The 15,395-nt window shown below is 32.4% G+C and overlaps 2 non-coding genes across 2 annotated transcripts; one reads left to right on the forward strand and one right to left on the reverse strand.

The window, feature by feature from the left end:
* Positions 1-14,954: 14,954 nt before the first annotated feature.
* TRNAD-GUC (transfer RNA aspartic acid (anticodon GUC)) lies at positions 14,955-15,026 on the forward strand. The gene has a single exon. It is a non-coding gene; the product is annotated as a tRNA-Asp (tRNA).
* A 297-nt stretch (positions 15,027-15,323) lies between these two features.
* Positions 15,324-15,395, reverse strand: TRNAH-GUG (transfer RNA histidin (anticodon GUG)). The gene has a single exon. It is a non-coding gene; the product is annotated as a tRNA-His (tRNA).

The following is a 15,395-nucleotide window of genomic DNA, read 5'->3' on the forward strand; positions in this document are numbered from 1 at the left end:
ATTTTCATTTATACCTGTCAGTTTTCATTTTGTATGTGAAGTGACAATAAAATTTTGGAACATTCAACCATTATATAGTATTGAAAATATACATATAAGTTGAATCAAAAAGTTTTAAATATTTCTTACAACATATTATTGATCTTATTAATGTATTCGTGGAAACTTCTAGAAACTCGGCTAGGGGAGGCACTTCAAGTTTAATAATTAGTTTTAAACTATCAGTATACCCATTAACGTCTTGATTGGGACAAGTCCGCACTTGTCTTTGTAATTGACGCAACTAGATAGTGTAGATCTTATTACAAGATATCAAAGCTGTTATCTAAACTCATGTGTATGAGTTATTTAATTACAAGTTCATGTAGTTTATAGATACAAACCTAGTTATATAGTATATTATGAGATCAAAAGAGCATTCCTGTTAAGAATTTAGAGAGAATATACTATACTTTACCTTATTAGATTTTAAAATAAAAATTTACATTCAACAGTTAATTAATTTACGAGGTTATTTTTATTAAATTTTCTACCGCCGAAATAATTCTGTTTGTCATTCTAAGTAGTTATATGAGAAATTCAAAAATGGAAATGAGTGGTAACGCAGTGGTAGAAGACTGAGACTTGCGAACGTTGGTTGCGAGTTGGATTCCCAGGATACAACCTTATATAATTCGCACTTTGTGCACAGAGCTGCCTACCAAGCATGGCGATTGTTATATCCAGCCTATAGATATTTTTAGAAGAGTTTTATGCCTTGTAGTGTTGCTGTGTGTCCATGATTTGATCGGTATTTGTCGTCACAGGTCTTCCGCCGGCTGGCTTATCCATGGTGTCGTTTTCGCCGGCTCTGAATCGTCGAAACCATTCCTCCGCGGTTCGAAGTGATAGAGTACCTTCCCCCAAAACACCATTAATCTCACGGAACGTTTCTCTAGCGGATTTGCCTTTAACGAAGGAAAACTTTAAAATAGTGCGAATTTCGTCGTTAGTGAACTCCATGTTTACACGTCTATAACTGTTGAACGCAATATCCAAACTAATCATGCATAGCGTAGTTTTGTAGGTTATGTCAAGACCTTTCAAATTATGTATAGTATTGCCAGATACGAGCTCTGTAGCGCTTTGTACTTAGCCGCGAGATTCAAAAGACAAAAAGGCGGAAGGAAGATATTTGACAACCTATTATTATTCATACGTGACTACGATTCATCCTGGCCATTTTTCAAAAATTAAATTTTTGCGTGACGCCATTGAATATATATTCTACAAAAACGTTTTACTTTTAACAGAAATTTCAATCTTAAAAAAATATAAATAATAATCTAAGATAGTATCTTAAATCAATTTATATACAATGTTTAAACACAACACTAATATTATCTTTTTTTAATAATTTTCAATTATTTAATTCCAAAAATTTGGTTAGTAATTGGTTTCAAATCTCCGATACGGGTTAGTTATATTGTTTCATATAAGTACGTAATAAGAATATTAAAATAATCCGATAATGATTACGTCGAACTCATTAATAATTCTTCAAAGATACTCTTCAATATATTATTATAATTTATTTAAAATTTGCAAAGATATCTGTTATTTTTTAAAATAAATTGTCGCAGGTTTTGTATTCAATTTTCTCGTCGCAAAGTTTACTTGTCAACAACTGGTTTTCGTAAGTCTAGACAGGAAAACTAGATTGAGTCACGTTTTATTCTTCCATACATCTTTCACCCGTCTGGATTTATGATGAAAGTTTGAGAATTTTAAACAATTTCTTAAAATTATTCTACAAACTAACTTTTAACTTTTTATAGGAAAAAAAAAGCAATTTTAAACTATCACGTTACTAATTATTTTTTATAAGCTCTTTAAAGCTGTTTTAATGAAAATTATTTTCAGATAGAAGCTCTTAGAGACTTCGAAACCATTTTTGTACAAGTTAGTTTTGTTGTGGTAAATTTAGGTTTATTTATTTAGACTTCTTGTTTAATCTGTATCAGTGCTACCGAAACTGCTATACCTTTTAGCCGCTCCGTTCCGCGAGTGCGACACTCGAGCGTTTTTACTTCGGCTATACCTAAGGCGCGGTACTGCGGTTTTGGTAACATTACATCACATACCATAGACAGTTATTTTGTCTATGGGTGGAAAGGATGATTAAACAATAAAAAGTAGAACACGGGGCACTGAGCATTCTATAGACTCCTTAATAAATGACGAAGAGAAGAGAAATCACGGCAAAAGTAATAAACAGAAACAAAAGTTGAAATTTAAAAATAAAACGCAAATAAGGTAAAATAAAAAGAACAAAATGTGTAAAAAATATAATAAAAGATAAAGAAATGTAAAATTGAGGAACGAGGTGAGGAATGAAAGGATCGAATAAAAGAGAAAGGTAGAAGAAATGTAGAAAGAAAGGAAATGTACGAAAGAGCATAAGATGAATGAAAGAAGAGTGCGGAAATAAAAGTATTATACGACAAACTTATTAAAAGAAAATAAAAGCCCTTGTCCCAAAAATAAGATAGGGATAAAAGTAAAAAAACCTTCGAAGTTAAATGAAAGTATATATTTTATTCCACATGTCGACATTTTCAAAACAATTCACGTAGAATGACGTCACGTAAAAAATAAACAGGAAAATATTTAAATGAGATCGGTGACGTCACAATTTGGCTGGATTTATAGCACACGTTATCTCATTTTGCTTGACAAATGCGCGCTCTTGTTGGTGAGACGCGGCTGTAAATATGAAATAACACAAAACAGATGTATGCTCTGTTTTCAGACGTGAACAAAAAATATAAACATGAAAAATCTGTGGTATGTAACGTTCAAAGATATATAACGAACGAACATATAAAGGGAACACTTTCTAGTAAATAATGGTCAGATTTTGTATGATGATGATAGTATCATCATTAAACTATGGGACATCCTGCTGAACATAGCTTTCAACAATACCGAAAGGTTTCGGCCAGTCTGCCCACTTTATGGGTCATCATACTACGCTACATTAAGCTCGAGTTTTTAAGTGACTTTAATATGCCAGTCCGCTGAGCTATGACGGTTATTTTCTACTAATGTCCTCAGATATCTTCAGGATAGTCGAGGTGGCTTGTTGGGCAACTAATAGCTTGCCAAAGAGGCGGTTTCCGTGTTTTATAACCCTATGTCATCACTTGTGTTGTAGACGATATTCGTCTTTAAGCACAATTTATCATATATTTATGTACATGTTTTCTTGCATATATGTATGTATATATAGTAATGTATATATTTGTATGTACGTTTATATATACATATATATAGTTGTATTGGAATGTTTGTATATATGTATGTATTTGTACATACACCCTAAACTGCCCTCTCCTTCATGTCTCTCATCTCGATCCAAAGTTTGTCTGGTGGAGATCGCCTCGAGCGATAAGACCGCCTCTTGTACCATATTAATTGTTTTTTTTCCCTTTCTATTGTCTATAGTATACAACAAAGTGTTAATAAATAATAAAATGTCTATAAAATATTCTCTTCCGATATACCTCTGCGCTAAATTATAATTCAAATCAAAGGAATGTTTAAATAAGCTTCAACTTTAAATTGTTTTTGACTCATTTGCAAGTCTGACTGCTGACGACTTTCCTAAAGTAATTAATCCATCCGTTCTTGTCCGATTGACAAATCGCTTCTTAGGATTCGGTTTCTTTACATTCGTCGCCGGCTGTTTCCGGAATAGGTAAAGGTTAAATATTAATTTCCGGGTAAATTATACAATCGGAAATTTCAACAATTACATGTGCAGTTATCCTCCCATAACACAGTAGCAAAGTTTTTAGTTATAGATAAACACGTTGTAAAGCATTCTCGTAAACGACACATTAAACCTATGAAGATAGTTATAAATTTACAGTTTATTGGGCTGCAGGTTCCGTGCTATTTTGACGCCCTATGAAAGCCTTCCTGCGTGTGCCCCATTATCAGATAAACGTTGGGTTACACTCTACTACTTCAAGAATGTGCAGAATTACGTGCAGAGGAAACATTTTCAAATTAAGATCTCTTTTGGTGTTTAAAGTCGTGAGCCAGATGTTGCCTTTTACGCGCGATCGCTTTTCTCTTCATTCTTTTTTCAATCAAGTTTTTTTTTTGGTTTGATGTGGTCTGCTATTTCTGCAGTATCGTATAAAGTAAATTTTTAATGTTGTGTCACCTATAAAGGAACACATAACATAACCATTATTTATACTGAAACGTTTATTGTAATTTTAATTTATATGTGCCTAAATAAATAAATATTGTCAGTAATGTATTGAAAAAAACAATGATTTTTGATAGATAAGATTGTTGAAATATTGATTTTGCTTAGTGTACATCGCTTGTATATTATTTAATATATATGGTATATACGTGAATCATCGATAAACGTTGTAAAGATTGTATAAATATGTTTCCCATGTGATCTCTCTCTCTAACTTATCTAGGTCTCATTACCAAAGCTCAAAGTCGCTCAACAACCCACTGAGCGGATTTCTCTTTGATATCGAATCAGTAATCGATTTATCTCTGTGAGTAGGCATGCCATGCGGGAAGCACAAAGATTTTAAAATTCTGGGGTAAAAATCACGGATTTGTTAATGAGTGTAGGCTGTTCATCCACATGGTAGCCCGAGGATATTGTTTAGGTCATCGGAAGATGGTGTATGCATGTTCCAACCGCTTCTATTGGAACAATATAAGAAACCCCTTTGATCACTATTGGACGTCTTACGGCTGAATTGATTATGTTGTTTTGTTTTAAAATACAGTCAAGTTAATTTGTTTATGTAAATATTCTCCAGTGAGATCTATTAGCGACATAAGAGTGTGTAACGATCTTATGTAGTACTTACGCACGCAAGTCGAGGAGATGAAGGGTTCCCTTCGGAAGCACCTTGTTAAAAGGGGATAAGCGTTTTCCACGCGAACGCTTTCGCATCCCAATTGTTTGGTCCGAAACGGTCGGACGACTCCAATTTTTCCTTTAAACGGATTTGTCTCATTACGTATTCACCTCACGAGATATCTTTCAATATTCCTTATGTTAGAAAATCTACTTTTCTTAGAAAAGGATAAATTTCAAAGGATAAATATACTTACATTTTGTTTCATCTATTTTACTATTATTATTCATGTTTGTTTTTTTGGTAGAATTTTAACTAGCTCAGTGATAGAGGACTGAAAATTGCGATCGTACGCTCTTTCACATTTTATGCATTAATTATATAACCACTCCTGACAAAAAATGTTACTCTATTTCCAGAGAATAGACAGCAGTGTCTTCCATACCATAATACCACATTACGGTCATCAACCCGCCAGCTAAGTGTGACAATAATGCAATATCTACCCATAGATATCTATATCTAATGGAGGAGAACAATTTAAGCCTAACAATTGTTCCTAAGTTTTATAGTTGCAGAGGTGTCGTGATGAGAAACATAGGTTGGAAGTGTTTATCATGTATACGAGCAGAACCATATTTTTGCAATAATTTTTTTTAATTATTATCTCAATATATGCTCGATGATTAGTGAAAAGTTGAACTCTGTGACTGTCGATGGACCAGAGCAAAGTTTTTCTTGACTCGTCTCGTCGTGTTTTGACTATTGAAACCTATTTTCATATATATGAAGTACACACAACAGTATTAATATCAAATACTCTATTGTTTTTTTTTTTTTATAATAAATTTATGATTAAATTCTGACGCATCCAGCACGTAAACACAATATAACAATTTACACATCGTAGATACTTTGTTTTTAAAGGCTTTAAACATGTTATATGCTATCAACTTTAATAATATTATTTGTATATGTATACAGTGGTATGCCAGCAGTAGTCTTGCGCTGGCAGGTCTTAGGTACGATTTTCGGGATTCAATTTTTATATGTAATACACGCTTCATGCATTAGTTATTTAGGATTACCAATGGTCACAAACTTGTTTTCAGAGGACCACACTATGTTCGCAAACCTACCCGACAAGCGAAGTGATTACGGTAAGCTTCCTTAGGTATCTTTGAGAGAGAATTATGCCTTGCAGTGAACGTCTATGATCACAAACGACGACTACACGTATTGTCATAAAACGAGGCCATATATAAAATGAAATGAAAAACTATTTACGATTATGTTATGGTTTTTAAAGTAATTAAATGCATGAAGAAAAGAAAGAAATAAAAATTTTAAAATTCGTGAAGAAATGTGAAATAAAATTAAAAGTAATTGCACGAATTCATTCTGAATTATTTTATTACGACATTATCATAATAAAACTTTGATAGAGAGCTTCGATATCAACGAGAAAATCCTATGAGTTTTATAATTTTTCATATTCAAATGTAAAAAAGGTCACAGGAGACCATTTTTTAAAACTTAACAGCCACAAGTCTAGACGATATCGCCATTTTGAAATTTGCGTTTCACTCGTAACGCGACGGTTATGTTAGAGATTGCTCTTTAGAGCGATATAACTGCTAATAAAGCTAAAGTATTTGACGTTAGTATAGACCATATATAGCGCACTGTTATATTAATGTAATAAATTGAAAATAATTAAAACAATTGGTAAACGACAGCAATTACTGTCGTTCTAGCTGTCGACAGAAGTTGTTATTAAATTTTGTGTTTGGGTTTTCTCTCTAAAATAAGATAAGAAATGAACAGATCGATAGACAAACGAAAATAATCGACTAGATGTCATTCAAAACAGATAGCGGCTTTTGTCTTAGGTCTGTGGGGTGAAGACCGCCACCTGACTAGTACAGCCTACAACGTCCATTCACAAAATGGATAAATGACTTTGTTAAGGTTGTAAGAAATCGTCGATTGTAAGCCGCTATTGAATAGCAATAAATTTGCTGCGCATTAACAGTTCATCGCGCGAATATCAAAGGGAGCTTTAAATATTTTTAGAACCTTCTAGAAATGATTACGACTCTTAAAAAAAGGTAAACGAAATCGGTAGTCTTTTTCGAGACATGCGTTATCACAGGCTATTTAATTGTTGCTGTAAAAGTGTGAATTAAAGATGTGAATGTAATGTTCACTTTCTGTCAATTAATGTAGCATACTTACTGTTTAAAAGTTTCGGAAATAATAATTAACGTAATGGTAACACACTAAAAATAAACTTTTTCGAAATTCAAATTATTTCAAAATAAAATTAATTATTTTTTACTAACACTGCAGACTGTACTGTCATGAGATATTGGCTTGTCGTATTCCAATAGAAAAAATAAATTAATGAATCTTATTTCAGAATGACCTCTACATAGGGCGACTAGAGATAGGTGTAAAAACTTGAAAACGTAAAAGCGTTATTACCAAATATTCTGTAGAAATTCATGATTATTTTTTCGAACTTTTATTTTATTTATTTATTTATTATGTGTATTTATACAGGATAATTGGAAGTAGGTGTAAAAAACTTTATAGATTTTTGCTTACGTATGAAATATATATCAATATTAAACATCCTGTATATAGATACATCTGTTCATTTATGTATTTATATTCTTTTTATAAAATTCCTTCCCGAAACTAGTTGTCGGAATATGTTGAAAAAAGCTCGCTTGCATTTGGAAGTCAAGGCAACTAGCACTCACGGGCTTCGATTCATGCGCAAATTGCATTTTACTGTAGTAAAGCATATGTAAGTATGCAAAAAGACATTCAAATCTAAGCCATCAAGATATCATATAAGTCAGCTGGACTTTTAAGTGATCATATAATATTTAAAAAATATTAATCAGACCAGAATTTTGAAAAATGAAATATTTTCATGTAACGATAAATTGAGCTCGACAGTTAGTGTGTCTTATTAGCATGTTAATTGCAATAAGAAATATGTACTTATTACCGCGGTAAGCTGAGCCGATTATTTTTTTATAATTAAAATCTCTTTCAAAAAATTCCTTGACATTATACTTCAACAAGTCATGTATTCGATAGATCGCTAGCGGTCATAACATATGCGAAATGAAACGTTGGATAATATGTTATACATCGGTAATTAATATCAATTTTGCATACTTGTAATAGACACATAAACTAAACTATTCAAACTATAATACATTTTTTTCTCATTATTATATAGTAATACATAAGCATTTTGGAAGTACCTTATTGATCCGATAAAGTAAATACTAGGTAATTATATCATAAGGAATATATCCCCATATCAACTTCCTCATTATGGAGGGTTGAATCCCCTAGACACTAAATAATTTTATTTCATTATGCTACTCTACCTGTTCTTATCTTATAAAACTTGTAAGTTGTGTACCGAACGGATTAGGTGGATCAGATAGCTCGGTAGATTGTCTGATTGAGCTGGTAGTAAGGAGGCCGCATAGGAAATAAATTGCCACAGGGCCTTAAGGTTAAAGAGTTGGGACCTCGGAGCAGCAGTAGAATGCAGGCTGTTACATACCGATCCTACTGGAAATATTTTAGTGAAGACGTCTACTGTCGGAAATATCCAGGAGCTGACTGCTTAAATAATGATGATAATGTTGGTGATGAATTTTTGTTAGATAATTATAAACGTAATTCTCATTTCGGTATTGTTTTGTACAATGCGGTTTTCTAAATACGTTTGCAAACTTTTCCTCGTTATTTTATAACTTGAAGTGAGATGAACGTACAAAAGGCAGTCTAGTCGACACACGTAAAAATGTTTCTCTCTTTATAATTAAATTATCCTCGTCACGATACGGTCCTCTTTGCTTAATTAATTTGCCAATTAGGTTGAGTTTAAAGTAAAAAAAGAAAGTCAAATTATATTTAGGAGAATATTTACCGGTTCGCAATTTAATTAAGTCGAGTTTTTCAATGCTTTATGTTTAAAAATTTTTTTTCTTATGATATTTTTTAATTAAATTCCCGCTTGTATGTAATATTGCTACATAAAAAGTCGCCATATTTGAAAGTTCCCGCGGACGTCGTCACAACGCTCAACCGTTTGCTCGTCTCGTCCACTCGTCTCGCTCACTCGCACGGCGTGCACTATACGCACTCTTGCTTGCGCCTTGGCTACCTGCCAAGGCGCAACACGTGCGCCAGCGGCCGTTACAGTTCTCGGGGAGTCGGATTTGAACTAGGGAACGATGCGCAACCTCTCGTAGGCGCATTATTCATTTTCTAGGCACAAATTATGTTAATTATTCAATAAACGTTTTTCAACATCACACGCTTTAATTATTTTAATTAACGGTTAGTGAATGGTTCAATTTTACCTTAAGTGACTTAATTTAAACTGCTTTAATTCGTACAGGTATATGCAATGTGAGTTGGCCTGCATTAGGTGAGCCGACGACGGTCACGGAAAGTTAGTAGAGATATATTACTTGCAGTGCGTATCTATCAGCTGGCTCTATGATCAATTTGTTAAATAGAAATTTCTAGCAACAAAATAGTTATGAGATGGAAAAACAGAAAAATGCACCAGTTTTTTTTAATTTTTCTTGATGCTAACACGCGGACCTTTAAAGAGGCCAGACAGGAATCGCATTGATGCTGTTGGAGTGTGATTTTATAGGCGAATGTAGCGCAATGGCTGAACTACACGACAAATGTCTCTACATATATAATGGTAAAGCCATCTGCCTGAAATGAATGAATATAAAAAATAATATTACTGTAGTAACATATATATATTATCTAATCTCATGAAACGTTAAATTGCCTTAAGGCGAAACGTCTGGAGGTAACACATTTTCAGATTAAATTAAATGAAAACCTACCTTTGATCCCTTACGAATAAACTAGCTGCGTAAGAAATATTTGTTTATTTTTAATTAGTCGTTTACTATTTGTATGACTTTTTGGAAGTGAACACTACATGTATAATGAGTCAAATCAAGACTAAGTTACACTGTGATTAATAATAAAATATTATATATAGAAGTAATAATACTTAGTTTCTTAATTTGAGATATTTTAACATTAAAAATGTCGATTTCTTTAACTGTTGTCATAAAATGTACAAATAATCAGGCAAGCCAAAAGTCACCCTGTTATCCAGACGGCTATTTGAACGATGTATATTGAAGCGAGGTATAGATGAATTATGTTTTTTTTAGTAAATGAGGGCTGTCATTGTTAACGTAAAAATATAAAACTTTTGATGAAACTTGAAAATCTATACATGTATATATATTGTTACGTACTGTGGGTTCCGACTCGAAATGAAATACTTCTGGTTCACATGGAGTCCTTTATTCACAAATCAGACGATCACTCTAGTTTAACACAAATTATACTTTCGCTTAGTCCAAACTACCAAACTAAATCGCTCAAGAAATCATTGTCTAAAAACTTACCAAATCATCAATTTATATCACTGATCGTAGATCTTAATCTTATAACTCAAAAAACAACACTGAACTGACGACATGGGGAGTACACCTGTTTATACCACGGAGAAGGTTCCTGTAAGTTCGCGATAGTTCTCGGTTAGAATTTCCGAGAACCGTACACAAAAATCTATAAATAACTTCAAAGTCACGCGTGTTTGCGGCACTTTTTGATCATAGGGTTTCGTGTTTATTGTTTAGAGCGTTCTGTAAATCGTTCTTTATAACAATATGTATAATATTCAACCCTATTTTCCTTGATAACGCCATAACTTGACAACGATTTTAGCGATTTTATTTACAATCTTTATAGATTTCGTAAATATTAGTGGAATGAAATGAGATAAATGAATAACAAAACAGTTATGCAGTGTTTGCGGCATTAATTTTGAAAAATATTTGTCTTCGGCACGGCCAATTTTATATCGCATGTTTCCCACACATAAATAATAAAAATAGTTGCTACTACTTACGATATGGCTACTATAGGATATTCATATTATTAAGCCCATATCTTTCATGATAATCAATATTATTTTTCTTATAAGAAAACAAATGAAGGAGGAAACGAGAATAAATATGGTATCAATAAAATTTTCAACATTCCAAATACAAATTGTTTTTAAGATTTTTTTTTAAATAAATCTTTCTCTCGTTTGCTACAATGATAAAAATTAATTTCTTAGAGAATTCCAACCAACGAACTGTTTACGCAAAGAGAGCGGTGCAATCACAGGGTAAATTAAAATTTTTAAATTAATACTTGCTTTATATAATGACTTCGTAGCTGTGTATTACAATGAATTATCATTTATAATGAACTATTCTTGCAATATATTTATAATAATGTATTATATTTATTCGCCATATTTAAATATTTATATCAAAAATTGGGGCAGACACATGATAAATAAAAAAAATAAAAATTACCTCGTGTCGCATAAAATTCATTTCATGGTTCTAAGCCATTTCTTTTATTATTTTTTAAATCTAAAACTAAAAAGTATATTATTAAATATATCATATTACAGTATTCAAGAGTTTTCACTTGACTGAAATGTATGGAATTTTGTCTGTTGATTCATTAGGAAAGTTGATGTCATAATGTATATACATAGTGTAGTGTATGTGTATGAACGCAGCATAGACAAATAGGAGGGATAGATTTGGATGCTCTATTGCAAGGCGGCGCTTATAAGATGGCGACAGCGAGTTTGAGACAATTTTAAAACTTATAATTAACAACGTAATAAATGTTGTGTTCCTCCAAAAAGTGTTTAAATAAAATTACATATAGATCATTATTAAATTTCATAATAAAATAGCAGATCTGCATTCCGACCCGGTGGAACCTTACTACTTATAATGTTAAAATAATTGCCGATTCAAAAATGCATATTCGCTTGATGCGTTATCTACCTATTTAATAAATAAAGAAAGATGTGGAATACAATATAATAAATAAATAAATATAATATAATAAGCTGGTGGTCACGTGGTGTTACAAAATTGAACAAATGTTTGATTCTACTTTTTAGGGTACGATGTGGGTTTCGTTAGAGTTCTAAAGGAAGCCATGTATCTGCATTCGTTTACGAGTTCGACTTGGTTCCATGTAATGCGAATATTACCAATGTGTCAACGGACCAGTCTCATTATTGTATATTATTTAAAAACTGATCACAATATACGCGAAATACTTTTGATTATCGAATGTGTACAATAATTTACGAGGGAGATAACAAAGCCTTTATTTGTCCAATAAGGTTTACATCTTATTTACTAAGTGATTCTATATTTCAACGCTTACTATTATCTCAGCTTTTACTTAATGACTTATTCCTTCTATGTTTGTTATATGTTCGTTTTTCTGGATCTGCATAGGCTTCCGGCTTTTTGACCCTGCTTACAGTGATGCACAAGTGGCATTTGCAGGTTCTGCGAGCTCAAGGAGGCAGAGCGCAGAAGTCGCTGAGCCGTAAATTTCTGTTTAGGTAGCTAAGCTGGATGACTCCCTGGGGGGCCTTTTTTGGGTCACTAAATGATACACAACACATCAGATCAAGGGACCGCAAAGCTATTAGATCAATTAGACGGAAGCAATGAAAAAAGGAAATGCTGTGAAGTTGTCTCAAGTTTTATTTTTGTTAATAAATTCTCTTTATTTAACTTTATTATATTTAATCGTTTTATATTTATGTATATTATTATAATTTAGATTGTTATTTGTTATTGTATCGTTACTGATAATTCGTGCAGGACTGCAGACTCCTTTTTTAATTATTTTTTATTTTTTATCGCTGTCGCGGGTTATGGACGTCCTCTTCCACGGAGACCAGCGGTATTGGAAGACTACATTCATTCATTTTTTTATAGATCTGTGGTCTTTTATGACAATACATTGAACTGATAATATTCATATATCGTTCTCTAATAAAACTTGATATTATAATCTATTTTATATATAACCTCATTTCTCTGATACCACTGTGCATCTATTTCAATTATGTTTTCAACGTTTGTTTATTTTAAACTACATTTTCTAACGTACAGAGAAGCGGATATTAATTTGTTTTAAATGCATATTTACTTTGCTCTGTACGAACTAAATAAACATTTTGAGATTAAAATCAAATGATTAGTGTGTACAGTGGTCATAGACTTTTATCGAACATTTACAAATGGACTGGTAGGAAGTGATTTGTACCCAGCAACTTTCGACTTCGTGTGACTGCCTTATTAGTGAAGGTATAACGCTGTGATTTCCAGTCTATGGTCTTTATCGAAACTTGTGGCTTTGGCGGCTTGCCAACTGCCACTTTAATTTACCAATCGGCCGGGCTATTCCAGTAACTTCCGTTCGACTACGTAACTTCTCATTCCTAATTCGATTTCATATAAAAATACCGAGCATACGCGTCTTTTAGCTGGTCAATGAGACCCAAAGTGAAAGACCGTGGTAATATGTATTTTTTGTATATTATTGTAGCATACGATAATGAAACCTACTTTATTATAACAATCAATAAATCCCAATTAATTTGAATTCCGAATTGACAGTTGTTTATATGACTACGCGCGAGTTCATTAGTCGCGCGCTAAATTTAAATCACTGTCACGACATTGTTTTCAAAGTTAAACAGTTTATAGAGATAGCTTCTGGTAAGAGGAATATTCTTAGCAAACATTTTCAATTACTTTATGATTAACTGTTCTTGTTAAGATAATTTCGAACGAAACTCCAGCGGCGCCGTTCAATAAAACTTTCTCGTTTAACTATGATTACTTTGTTTTGTCACAGATTAAATTTTAGCTCTGTGTTTCTTTTTTTTAAATATCAGTATACTAAGAGATATTGTTGAGGTTTTATATATTTCTATGTTCTATATCTATCGAGGGTGAAATAAAAAACACTTAAAGATAATTAATTTCCGACTCAACCGAGCGGTGCCTTATAATACTACCTGTCAAACTATAGAGCTAGTCAGTCGACTACTAGCGCCATCTATGCGCGCTGTCTGAATTTACAGCGTTCCAACATACATACAGGAAATTGATTATAGGTGTAAAAACTATGAAGATGTGAATGCTATTTATCTGACAGTAAAAAGCTTTACAGCTTATATAAATACTTCTGATCATCCTGTAAAAAGAGCAGAGATGGATATTAAACTATAACTAATTATAATCTGAATTTTAAAAACACTTTTTCGTACCAAATCATCATAACCTTATCTATTATTTCTGGAATCATTGATATTTATATAGAATGTACCATAAATTAATTATCAGCAAATGGGCTATACATTAAATCTTTTAAAGTTTTTATTTATGCAACTAATCAGCCTGTATATATTATATGCGGTCGTATTTTGTAATAACAAGAAAATGGCGTCATGACGTAAGCGTCAACAGTTCCTCTATCTATTCTTATCATCAATTAAGAGGTCAACGAAGTTTGAGCTTATTATAATCAAAGGTCTAGACTATAGATACATCATCGTAGGTGTATGAGATTATTTTACAATTCTATTATTAAAACATGCCCTAGTAATATTTATGGTGATTAACGTAGGTAGTTCTAAAATTACGAAAAAGAAGTTTTTTTCAATGATTTATTTAAAGAAAATTTTTTAACATTATATAAAGGAATAGACGTTTGTCTTCCATCTTACCTGATGGAAAGTGTAGATGAAGACGAAGGTGGTACACGCCCATCCAAAAGAAACCTGTTCACTCTACTCTTAAAGGCCTCAGAGTTCAACTCATCAGGAAAAATAGACCCAGACAGGTTTTTCCAATTTCTACACACACATCTCACACCAAAAACGAGCTGTTAAACCGTTTAGTTCGACTTTTGGGTGTGTCAACAACGTACGGATGAAACTTTTGTCAGTGCCTTTTTTGCAATAAATAAATTTTATGTAATAAATTATTATTTACTATTAAAGTTCGAATTGATTACTCATTGCTAAAACAAGATAATGTTCATAAAATATATAATAATGTAGTTATTATATGATTGTTATTAAAATTTGAAACATGAAATATATCCTCGGTAGTATAGTGGTAAGTATCCCCGCCTGTCACGCGGGAGACCGGGGTTCGATTCCCCGCCGGGGAGAACTTTTGAAGTTTATATGTTTAAAAATTATTGCTACTAATTAGAGAGAAATATTAAAAATATAGCGGCTAAGTCTGAACATAGATTTTAAATAATACACTTATATCCAATTCATTATTTAATAAAATCAACGCCAATTTTTTTAAAAGGTATATATATAGTTTTCAAAATTATAAACACTCATATAAGACCTTTGATAATTCATATGAATGTCTTAATCATCTGCAAAACTTACAAAACGGTGATAAATAAAAAATGAAACGTAAAAAATATCGCTCCGCCGAGACAGCTATTCGCTGCCGTGACCAGGATTCGAACCTGGGTTACTACGGCCACAACGTAGGGTCCTAACCACTAGACGATCACGGC

The sequence above is a fragment of the Battus philenor genome, unplaced genomic scaffold (assembly GCF_028537555.1).
Source record: "Battus philenor isolate CCGP_79_NKW_IND1 unplaced genomic scaffold, ilBatPhil1.0.hap1 SCAF_3, whole genome shotgun sequence".
Taxonomy (NCBI): Eukaryota; Metazoa; Arthropoda; class Insecta; order Lepidoptera; family Papilionidae; genus Battus; species Battus philenor.